This window comes from Cucumis sativus, chromosome 1 (assembly GCF_000004075.3).
Source record: "Cucumis sativus cultivar 9930 chromosome 1, Cucumber_9930_V3, whole genome shotgun sequence".
In the NCBI taxonomy this organism is placed as follows: domain Eukaryota; kingdom Viridiplantae; phylum Streptophyta; class Magnoliopsida; order Cucurbitales; family Cucurbitaceae; genus Cucumis; species Cucumis sativus.
Genome location: NC_026655.2, coordinates 14,438,670 through 14,450,801, shown reverse-complemented (window position 1 = coordinate 14,450,801; position 12,132 = coordinate 14,438,670). Strand labels below are relative to the sequence as shown.

Here is a 12,132-nt window from a genome sequence, read left to right as displayed (position 1 = left end):
TGACTTTTTTTTCAACTCCCATTTCAAAATATTTTACAACTTACCAAAAAATAAATAATAAGTTCACAGGTGAACAATATTTAAATAGTCAAATTAAAAAATATCCAACTTTAAAAATTAATCGAAATCTATATCTATATATAGTTTATAATTAATCTTACTTTATCATCGATAGAGATATAAAATATCTTATAATAAAATATGATAAAATTAAAATGAAATCTATAGTTTTTTTTTTTTTTTTTTTTGTGAAAGGAATGATAAATAATGTTAAATATATAACAAACACATTCTGTACATTAATGAAAATGATCAATATATATACATGCAATCTTACTATTTAATATGAGTAGTATATTTTGTGATTTTTATCATATTGATATCTTACTTTTATGGGTTATATAAAGTATAACAATTATGATGTACACTACGAGAAAAGAAATATTTTCCAATGCATAAAAGGACAATTGAGAGAGAGACATGGTCGGAAGAAAGTGTATCTGAAGACACTAAACTCATCGTCGCCAGTTGGGAGAGTAAGGAACAAGTGCCGACGCCATTGTATGACGTTCAAGATACCCTTCCAAACCCTCCTACCAGATCTGAAATATTCAGGTGTCATCTTTTTCCCTCTGCCCTAATTATCACACACTTTTCCTCCCTTACGTGGCTGTCTTCCTCCCCTCTCACCTCAATCAATCCAACACCAACTGCATGCCCACGCAATCGCACTCCTCCTCCTCCTCCGTCGCTGCCAATCCACCGGCACCAAGACAGTTGAGCGTTACTCTCTGCATTTTGATCCGCAAACCTTTTCCCTTTAATTGCTTCCTCCGGATTTTCAACAATCACAAGATTATTGAAAAAGGATGGCCATGGAGGCTGATGAGATGAAGCTTCAGCACTTGCAAGCCTTCACAATAAGCTTTTTCACGTTGATCTTCAGAAACTATCTGACAAATTTCAAGGATTCATAACAAAATGCCTATACTCTCTTTTAAAACAAAATAGACAACCCTTCAAAATATGGTAAAATCCTCAACTGTTTTTGCTCTTACTCTTACTCTATCTATTATTGGATCAATATATCCTCAAAAAATCATTGGATCAATATATATATCCTCAGGTTCAACTTCGTCAATCTTTCCTTCTTTCCATTCAAAGACTCGTGGCCTATCAAACTTCATCCTGCTAATGCCAAAGGTGAGCTTGAAGAAATTAGTGAATGGCTTGTGCTACTATGTCTTCTCTGATCTGTCTTTCGAACCCTCCAACCCCCTCCCCCTAGATTTTTTGTTTCGGTTTTCTTGCTACAGTGATTATTTATCATCATTTGCAATAACAAATTTCTCTTTCCATTTTATTTAGTTCTATTTCCACTAAAATCTCTAGTTTGTTAATGGGTGAGAAGACATGCATATCTATATCCGCTTTTGATCATTAGGTCTTAAGTTCATTTTTTTTCTTTTTTAATATTTCTTATCTTCTCTTAATTTTTTCTTTCGGTAATTTTTCATATTTACATGTTTAATATTTTCTTAATTTGTTTTTTTATTAATCTTTCATATATATATATGTTTAATATTTTTTAATTTGTTTTTCTTAATTTTTCATAACTATATCTTCCATTTAATTTTGAATTTTAAATTTTCAACGTTTAGATTAATTTATTATTTGATTTTCAAATTTTAGATCTAATTTTATTTTTTTCCCATTGAGCTATATTTATTTTCTATTTTATATTTATTAACTTTTTATATTTATATGTTTAATTTAATTTTGAAATTTAAATATTATTTTCACTTAAATGTTAGAAGGTTTATTTAAAATATTTTCGAATTTTAAATTTCAAATTCTGTAATAGGCATGTTTATATATTATTTTAAATTTTAAATTATTATATTTGTGTCTTAGAAATTTACATTTATAATTTTTTTTTACTAAGAGAATCATTTACGTTATTTTTAATGTTTTACAACCATGACATTCATGTAATAATAAAATTGAGTTGAATTTGAATCAAAATCATTTAAGACAAAAATAAATTGAATGAGAAATAATATTTCAAATTAAAATTCTAACGATATTGATTAATTTTGCAACAAAATTTATGTGTATTTGATAATATTAATTATTGATAAATTGTTATATTTAAGTAAATTCTATATTTTTTTTTATTCTTTACGTAATTAAATTATATATAAACTAAAAAAATTAAGCGAAAATGTTAGAAAAATAACTCATCAAGAGATTATGAAACAAATGAAATGAAAGCGTTATTAAACAGACCCTATACTACCTTACTCGTTGTTGTTGTCTCTTCTTTGCAAAGCTCAACACAAAAATAAATATATGAAAATGGAAGAAAATCTAAAATCTGCATGTTGAGAATCTCACGTTCCAACTCATGTTGTCAAAATACTTTGCAAATGACAACTTTTAATTGGTATCCATTGAGAAGTCCATAACGATTGTCTCCAACTATTGGCCACAACCCATATTAGATTCGAGTGATGACTTAATTGGTTTCGAACCTTTCAACAAATTGTAACTCTATTTATGAGCGACATTTGAGGTCTATTCTTTCTTGTTTGGAAGGTTTTTTTCTAGCCTCTTTTCGTTGTATTTATCAACGTTCTAAGCTCCACTCCATCTCTCCTTTATACATTGTTTCTTTTATAACAACACAACTCATATTTGTCTCCTATTGAGTATATAGGATGACAGTACTAATGTATGTCAACCTAATTGAGATATTCCGATCCACTTAATGGTCGAGCTTTTGTTTGATATCGATATATATATATATATATAATACTCAATTTTTTTTGTTATTACGAACAACAAAATGTTAAAAAATACAGAAACATACATCCATTTATCAAATGTTTATTTATCTAATTCTTTTTGGAGAAAGTTTATTTATCTATTATTTGTTGTGTGTAATTCTTAAGTTAATTTAGAAGGGGAAAAAAATGATGAAGATGAAAGATACAGTGCATTAAGCCCACATTTAATTATTTGTACCATAAACAAAATCATTACTAATTAATTATAGTAACTTTGCTTAAAATAAAAATCTAATATTATATTATTGATAAATTTTACCTTTAAATTAATTTCCTACGAATTTTCTTGACACCTAAATCTTAAATAGTTGTTCTGTAACATTGGTTGACAATCGTGTAAACTGAAAAATAAATTAAGCAAAATGTATAGAGTAATCATTATACAGCCACATTTAACAGTACTAGTAAAGTATTCTATTGATTACTATAACATAATATGAGGATTGTAAAGAGTAGCATTTAATTAGAACTATATTTTTCAAGTTTGATTTTGAAATACTAACAGAAGGGCTACTAAAAGGACTCCATATCTAAAAGGTAAAGGATAAAATGAAAAATAAACAAAATAAATAAATAGTTGCAAATATAACTATTAAATCTAAAGTACTGACAGAAATGATACGATGTAAAATAATTTATATATTTATAGCAAAAGTTAGATTTTAGCTTTCAAAAGTCTATTTGGGACACTGTGTTATGTGTAGAAATCTATCTATTTTATTATATCTGTAAATATTTTTAAATTTTTGCTATACATATAATTAATTACAAAGTTAGGTGAAATATTTATTTATTGCGTTATTTTCGAACACGGAATATTATACCAAATTCTAGAAAAGGAAGAGAGGAAGAAAGAATTAAAAGGCAGATCAATGGTTTAATTGGGACTTCAATTCACATTTTGTATATACTTTATATTCATGCATTCACATATAAACATAGGAAGACGTATGGTACGTTTAAATAGTAGCAGATCATATTGACATACCTTAGTTTTTGCTTGGTTATCAAATCAAAGATCAGCTTGATGTACTTTAAAAGGTCCACATTCAACAACTGATGGCACGTTTGTGATCAGATTAAGCGCGTTGTGCTGATGATCATGATGATTAACTGGCTGTGGTGTGGAAAAAAGTGATAAAAGAAAGAAAAATAAATTAGTAACTTGAGTATAGTTTAAATATTGGTTATATACCATGGGGTCACATATACTAACCTTTCTGATATCCGTGTGTTGGTTGAGAAAAACAATAAAAAAAAAACAAAAAATTAGGGTTCGAATGAAATAGAAAAACCCTATAGAAGAAGAAAGGCAATATAATACAAAAGTGATATTGGCGCGGCTCAATCAGAGATCGTACTTCACAATCGTTGTAAAATCCATCTTCGGATTGAACCTCACCAATATCGCTTTATGATTTTCGTACCAAATCCCTCCTAGGCTTCATTCCTTGACTACACAAAAACACACACATATGTATATATATGCAGATCAAAACAGTAGAAACCCAGAGAAAAAGGAAAAGAAAGAACAATCATGAATCTGAAAAACCCCAATAGACATGAAGAAAGGGGGAAAAGGAGAGAGGGTTCTTATGTTAAGTAAAGCAAATTCTCTTTTTGGGTACGAAAAGGTGTCCACTTACCAAACCAAAAAGAAGAAAGAATTATTGAATGAAACAATAATACCAGAAAATTGGACCCATTTTCAGGCACCAAAAAGGAGAACAAAATGAATAATTTTTTGGTATTTTTTTTTTAATTTTTAGGTGGGAAATAAACAAATGGAATGTTTTTAGATGGAGAAAAAAAAAAAGGTAAGGTGAGTCAGGTGGGAGTTGGAGGAGGTAGAGAGTTGGTGGTTTTGTTGGTGGTGGTGGGGAAGAATAATAAAGAGATATCAAGAGAAAATAAAAAGGAAACAAAATATAAATATATATACTAAGACAATAATCGATTTGACAAAAGCCAAGCCCTACAAAGGATATCACAAGACATAATAGGTGTAAATCACTTGAGCTAATAAAGAGGATGACTCTTGATTCTCCAAAACTTTTTTGTAATTGCACAATTATATTGCACTCTAATAACGATAGAATATGAGAAAAAAAATAGAGTCTTCAATTTCTCTGATCCTTAGCCTCAACAACAATAAAAAGCAAGAATTCAAAGAAACCGACATCAACATCAACATCAACATCATTTAGAAAATTCATATATATAACCTCCAAACAATAAGATTCAACAAGATATACTTGAGAAATACAAGAATCATGAATTTGAATGAAATTATAAAAGCATATAAATGGACAAAACCTAAGATTTGAAGTTAGAGCATGAAAGAGTGGGAAATGATATAATTGAAAGAACATAATAGGGTTGTGAAAAGGGAGCTCAAATTTGGACCCCAAAAAGGGAGATTGAGGAATAGAAGTAATGAATTAAACTTTGTGTTGATGTGTGGTATATATGCAATGATGGGTGACAAAGAGAGATTATTAAAAGGAAAAAAAAAAAAGGAAGAATATAATGAAGAGAAGGGAAGAAGAGAAATGGGATGTTTATAATGGGGTTTGTGTAGGGTTTTAAGGGCCTTTCCTTGGGGTATGGGGTTGAAGAAGGTGAGGGAAATGATGTATGAAGGGGAATAACAACACACTTTACTTTAGGGTTTTTTTTTTTCTTCTTCTTTTCCTCATGCTTAGTTTGTACTCAATTAAAACATAGCGCATGCATCTGAAATATTCTTCCACCAAAAAGGAAGAAGAAGAAGAAGAAAAAGAAGTGGGAAAATCCTAAAGAAAAAAACTTTGGGTTTTGATTGTGCCTGTCTTTCTAGGACTAATATTATTTTAATGCCCACTTTTTCATAAGTGGTTGTTCCATTTTGATTAAACCTATGTCAAAGAGAGAATAAGATAGTTGGCTTATTACCCTCTTGCTTTCCCATAATAAAGTATTAGACTATGTTTTATGTGTGTGTGGACATTATATTTATATCTTGTATTATTGAATTATTTGGTTCGGGTATTGTTGGCCTAAGTTGAGTGTTGTGTGTTTATAAAATATAATGTGTTGGAATATTATCATCAACCTATATATTAATTAAGGGATAATTGTGAATTTAATCGATCTCTTTTACTTTTTCTATTAGTGTATTTTTGCAATTTATTTGCATGAAGTATTAATTTGTTGAGTGGTATCATTCTTATTCTTTCTCTTTTTCATGAGGTAATTTAACTGAGTGATAACTCACTTTTTGTCATTTAATTTTTATTTATTACATCTATAAAAATATAGAAATTTGAATCTTTTAACTAAAACTAATTCAAATCATATATAATATTCTTTTTTGAACTTTTTTTTCTTACTAACAATTAGTAAAATTACATGTTTTCTTATTGTTAAAAGAAACAATTAAAATCATTTTTTTAAAAGAAAAATTATAAAAGATAGCAAAATGAATAAAATATTTACATTTTATAAAAAAAGAGATTTGAGTGTAATAGATTTTTATTAATAATTTGTTTTTTTTTAATTATCTTTTAAAAAACCCCTTCTCAAAACAAGATAGTGGAAGAAGAAAACATTTAAAAGCATCAACTTTTCTAAATGCTCAAAAAAACTTATTGGTTAACACTTTGAAAAATATTCTTTCTTCTTCACTTCTCTATCTTAATTAACCCTTTTAATGTACAATATGATCATAAGTTTCACAACTCAACATGACAAAAGAAGTTGAATCTCTCCGATTATCTTCACATTATATCGACAAAATATTCGTAATAATAATATTAAACAGAAAAAAGAAAAAAACAAATAGGGTTTTATTTTTTATTTTTATTGGACAAGTTGGTATTGACATGCATTAGTTTTTTTCTTTTTTTTTTTAAATGAATAAAGATTATTGTAAATAATGAGAGTAATGTTTGTTAGATGAAGGGAGAGAGAGATTTAAGGCATACACAAAGAACAATGCATAAGTGAAGGGTTCTTCTTCGAACCTTAACCGCAGACACCGCCGGGAAAGCAGCCTTGCCTTGAGCCTCCATTAGGGAACACCTTCATTGGACTTTGCTCTCTCTCTTATTATTCTAACTTTTTTACTTTTTATATCTTTCCTTCCTTCTTCTTCTTCTTCTTCTTCTCTTCACTAACATTTTGGAATTTTCAAAACCAATTCAAACTCAATTTAATTCTCTCTTCTTTTTCTTAATTAATTATAAACTTTTTTATCGTTTTAATTTCTAGAAAGTTAGAAATTCCCAAGTAAGTGGTCTCTATGGTTGGGTTATTTAAACGAAATATAGAGTACACTCAACATGGTGATATCCGTATTTAAATAACATGGAGTTTCATCTAAAAATTAACCAATTTGTAACAAAGAGTAGTCTCAAGTGAGGTTTCATGTGATGACAGAAAAAACAACTCCAAGCTAAGTCCTGAAATTTAAAAGTGGTAGCTTTTAAGAACTTGTTTTGTTTTTGAAATTTGACTTATAGTTTAACTCGTTTACTTGTAAATAAAAATGATCAAAATGAAACAGTAAATATATTAAAACTATTGGTAGACTAAATTGGTAATTAACCATTTTAAACTTTCACTCTCTAGATTTGAGGCAATAAGTTAATTAAGCATGCCACCTGCCCCAAGCAGATTCCCTCATGCCTTAAACCAATATATATATTTTTTTAATTTCCTCCCCCTCTTTCTCATCAGATCCTAGGACTTTCCCTTTCTTCTTTTTTTTTTTTCTTTTTTACTTTGTGTGTGGAAGAAGAAATTATTGCATGAACGAAAGCCTGAAAAGGGCAAAATATATGTGGCAATTAATCTCACATGGGGGAGAAGTTTAAGAATGTTATGGTGTGTGTTTAAAGTTTGAAGGCATATGGGTGTAGTGTGTGTGTGTGTGTGTGTTTGAACACTTGATTAAAAAGAGGGGTTGCTATGTAGGATAAAAAGAAAAACTTATTCCATATATATATATCTTCAAAACTTTAGGCTTGCATTTGTGGGGTTTTCTTGTTTGCCCTTCCTTTTTAAAATTACACCAACAAACATATATATACACCTTTTTCTTTTCATTTTCTTGGTCAATATCTCCCTAACAATATTTGGACAACTTTCTTGATCTTCATACTTTTTCATTATTTCTTTGTAATTAGTATGTATGGGATGAAATTCTTGACTTTTCTTTTTCAACTCTATTATATATGTGTGTCTTGCCAAACCAATACAAGCGATATTGAGACATTATTAGAAAACGCACGAAATGTGTATTTGTCAATTTAAGTGTACATATAGCTAGGTAGTTCAGTGGATGGGTCATATCACACATTATACACTTGTTAAGCTTAGAGCTAGGTTTGACACATTTGGAATTAGGAAGATATAGAGTTATTGGTGTGATTGTAATAATTATTTTGTAAATTAAATTAATAATAACGAAGAAAATAATTAAGGAGCATTTTCAAATATAGTATAATAAATTAATATATTTATAAGCTATATCAAAATTTTGGATCTTATCAATGATACAAACGGATAGACTTATATCACTATTTATCAATGCATTGATAGAAACATATCAGTGTCTATCAATGTTTATTATTGATAGAATCTGAATTTTGCTTGTAAATATTTGATTAAATTTGCTATTTTGACAATTTCTCAATAATTAATTGAAATTCTTAATATATCAAAGCACATGTAACTAATTTCAAGATCAGTTATACACCTTTAAAATTTTAGGTAAAAATACTATGTTTTCTTTCTCAGTGTAACGTGATCATATGTACGTTACTATCATCGTAAGTATAAAAAACGTTTTTTTTTTTCTAAGTAGGAACAAATTTCTGATCTTCAAGATCATGTGTGCCCATTTTCCAAAACTCACACTTTCAAATTTATGAGTAGTTATTCAAACAACCAAAGCTCATATATTATATAGAACTACACAAAACCAAAGAAAAAGACATCTCAATTGATTAATTGTTTGAGCTATGTGTCTTGAAGGTTGGGTTTTGACACACATCTTACCATACTAGCTTAATCTATTAGGTAATTGTAATGAGTAACGTGGTTAGAGCTAAAAATAGGTGTACAACATATTTAAAGAACAACAAATATAACAAAAATCTATCGGGGTCAGACCTAGATATGAATAATTGATCGAGTTTTGTATTGTGCTCCCTTCAACAATTCCATGTATGTCAAGCTTCTCAATTCTTTAATCTCTCAAAGACATCAACATTAACTTTAGTTGTGTGCCTATGTTCCCCATTAAGGAATAGCACAACTTGTCTTGAATTAATGGGCTCCTTCCAACATAGCAAAACCTACAACATCATAATAGCATGCATACACATACCTAATTCTCGTTGATTTACTCCTAAAGATGTACTTATGATGATAACGTGTCAACGATATATAGTCAATAACTGATAAGTTTTATCAACTTAATCAAAATTTTGCTATATCTATAATTTATTTTACACATTGTGCTATATCTAATCGATAATATACTTTGTATAGGATGGTTACATATAGTATAATATAGATATAAAGAAAATTGGATGAAAAGGATGGGTGGATGCGTTAGGAGACAGAGAGATTATGGAAGAAAGAAAGAGGGGGGAAAAGGGAAAAGGGAAATGGGGAGACGAAGGGTTCAAAGAAGTTAAGTGTGTAGTGAGGTTATGGAGACAAGAAAGAGACCATATTGTTCCCTCACACGAGCACTCACACATGCACATCCGCAGGCTTTTTCAATCTATTCCCCCAACAGTCAACACACATTCTCTCTATTCTCTCCTCTCCCACTCACTATCCTTTTTCTTTACTTACTTTATTGATTACCCTCATGGGGCTGCACAATTTTTTCCCTCCCCATCCTTTATAATATCTATATATATATATATATATATATATTCTTTTTTTTAATATTTGATTTGTCTTTCCTTCTTTTACGTACGACATAAGTGGAGACTCAAATTGTGATACTTAAGTAGAGGAGAGACGATGATGGAGATGCATTGGTAAACCAAGATCATTTGAATGAAATGGATCCTAAACACATGCAAGTATATATGTTGGAAAATGCTTAAAAAAACAGGTAGTTATTATATATACTTTTCTTTTCAGTGAATTGATTACAGGAAACTTAAGTTTGTTTGGTTTGAAACAATCTCAAATTGAGTTTTTTCAAAATGTTAAGTACAGTTATGTCGTAATCAACATAATACAAATATTGATCTATCACCGAGTCGTAAGAGTTTATCAGCAATAGAATTCTATCACTTATAAACTTTATTATATTTATAATTTTTTCTAAAAAGATTGATATAAACTTGATTGTCATTCATAAAATTTCTACTAATTATTATTAGCTTAATGATTTTTCACAAAATAAAATTTCGTGTGTGTGGATTTTTGTGCGATTTGGATTTTTGGAGGGACGCTTGCAAAATAACAATAAAAATTATGATAATAGGGTCCATGTCATTACATTTTCTAAATTGCAAAGTAGCAAATTTAAAAGCTGATAATCTTCTGATAACCTTTCGATAACCGTCTTATAGCAGTCTATATCACTAATTTTTTCATATTCACAATATAAAAAAAAATATGGTATGAACTGCTTTTTCTAAATGTTTTTATCAATTATGCAATTTTTTTTTAATGTTAAAGTTTGTGTTTTTAGTCTTATCGTTTTCTTTTAATCTCTATGTTATTTTTTATTACTAATTTCATGGATAGAAATGGGATTTCCTTAACAGATTTGCCATAATGAGAATTAAAATAAAATAGGTTGAAAGACCAACATTTATTAGTTTGGTAATACACAAAATATATAATACTTATAAAATGCATACTAAATTGGCTCCTCAACTTTTAGAATGGAGATTTAGGCTACAATGTTAACTAATGGAGGTGTTTAACCTAAAGTTTATACTATCACTACAAATAATTTATTTAGTATGGATATAATTTTCTCCAATGCTTCTACGCAACTAATTCTCACATCAAATATTCACTTCTTTTATCCCTACTTTTAATTCAATTTACGGATAGATAGTTACAAATATTGCAATTAAATTTAAAATATTTGAATATATGACAATAGCTTACAAAAATTATAAATATACAACAAGATTTGTCAGAGTCTATCTATGAGACTATGTTAAAAAATATTGATCTATCACCAATAAATCACAAAAGTCTACGGCGATAAAAGTCGATCACTTTTTAGTATTTGCAATCTTTTAAAAGTGTTACTATTTAATTATGTTACTAAAATTACTACTTATTATGTTTACCCTCTCAATTTATGCGGTTGGCATTGCACACACAATTAATACCTATCAAAATTCTAATTTTTTTCCCAAAACCCAAAAAATTACCATCAAAACTCCATATACTTTCGGTAGTTGTTTCATATCTTCTTCAAATCGTGGGCGATCAAACATTTAAATGTTATCAATCTCTTCACATCTTTCAAACCTTTCAAACACTTGAGGTATTCAAACGTTGAGGGAAAGAGGGTCACCGAACAACGTTCTTGAAACCCCTTGAAACTCTTCAAAGCTTAAGAGATTCTAGGTTCCCTATCTTTTGCTTCGGTAGATTCCACCGAAAAAAATTCTTGAAACCCTTCCTCCACTTCAAATTGTCCATCAGTTGCATAAGTGATTGGAGCTTCAAGTTTCGTCCCCAAATACACTTGTCCCCTTCAAACCTTCCATCAGTTGTAGAAACAATTGGAGGTTCAAGTTTCGTCCCCAAATACACGGACAATTCACCACAATCTGATTCAACATATTTCAAAATACATGGGTCATAGACAACAAAATATTCACAAATAATTTGAAGTACAAAGCAATGAAAAACTATAAGTTAGCTACACTTCAAAGTATCTGACTCCATAGCGGATGACAACTCCAAACATAATACACAAATACATTGTAATTTACATCAATCACATACATTAATATATTAGAGAATAGATGGGATCATAGAGAATGGATGGGATCATCATAGAGAATGGATGAGATAATAGACAACAAATATTTACAAATACAATCTATTTTACATACACGTAATTCATATATACTAAGTACTATATGACACAGACCTCAAGATTTTCTTTTGTCATTGGTGCTTTGCATTTCCATCTTCTATCCTCTTTGACATTTTCTTCCTTAAGGAAATTGATAGCAAAATTCCATAAAACTTTTACATTCATCAAATGCAATAGACTGTTACCTTGAACTACATTCTT

General features: G+C 29.0%; 1 long non-coding RNA gene across 1 annotated transcript; it reads right to left on the bottom strand.

The window, feature by feature from the left end:
- Positions 1-322: 322 nt before the first annotated feature.
- LOC105435532 lies at positions 323-4,589 on the bottom strand. Its single transcript, XR_004215005.1, has 3 exons — positions 4,066-4,589; positions 3,838-3,966; positions 323-953 (listed from the first exon to the last, which is right to left on the bottom strand). It is a non-coding gene; the product is annotated as an uncharacterized LOC105435532 (long non-coding RNA).
- Positions 4,590-12,132: the final 7,543 nt, after the last annotated feature.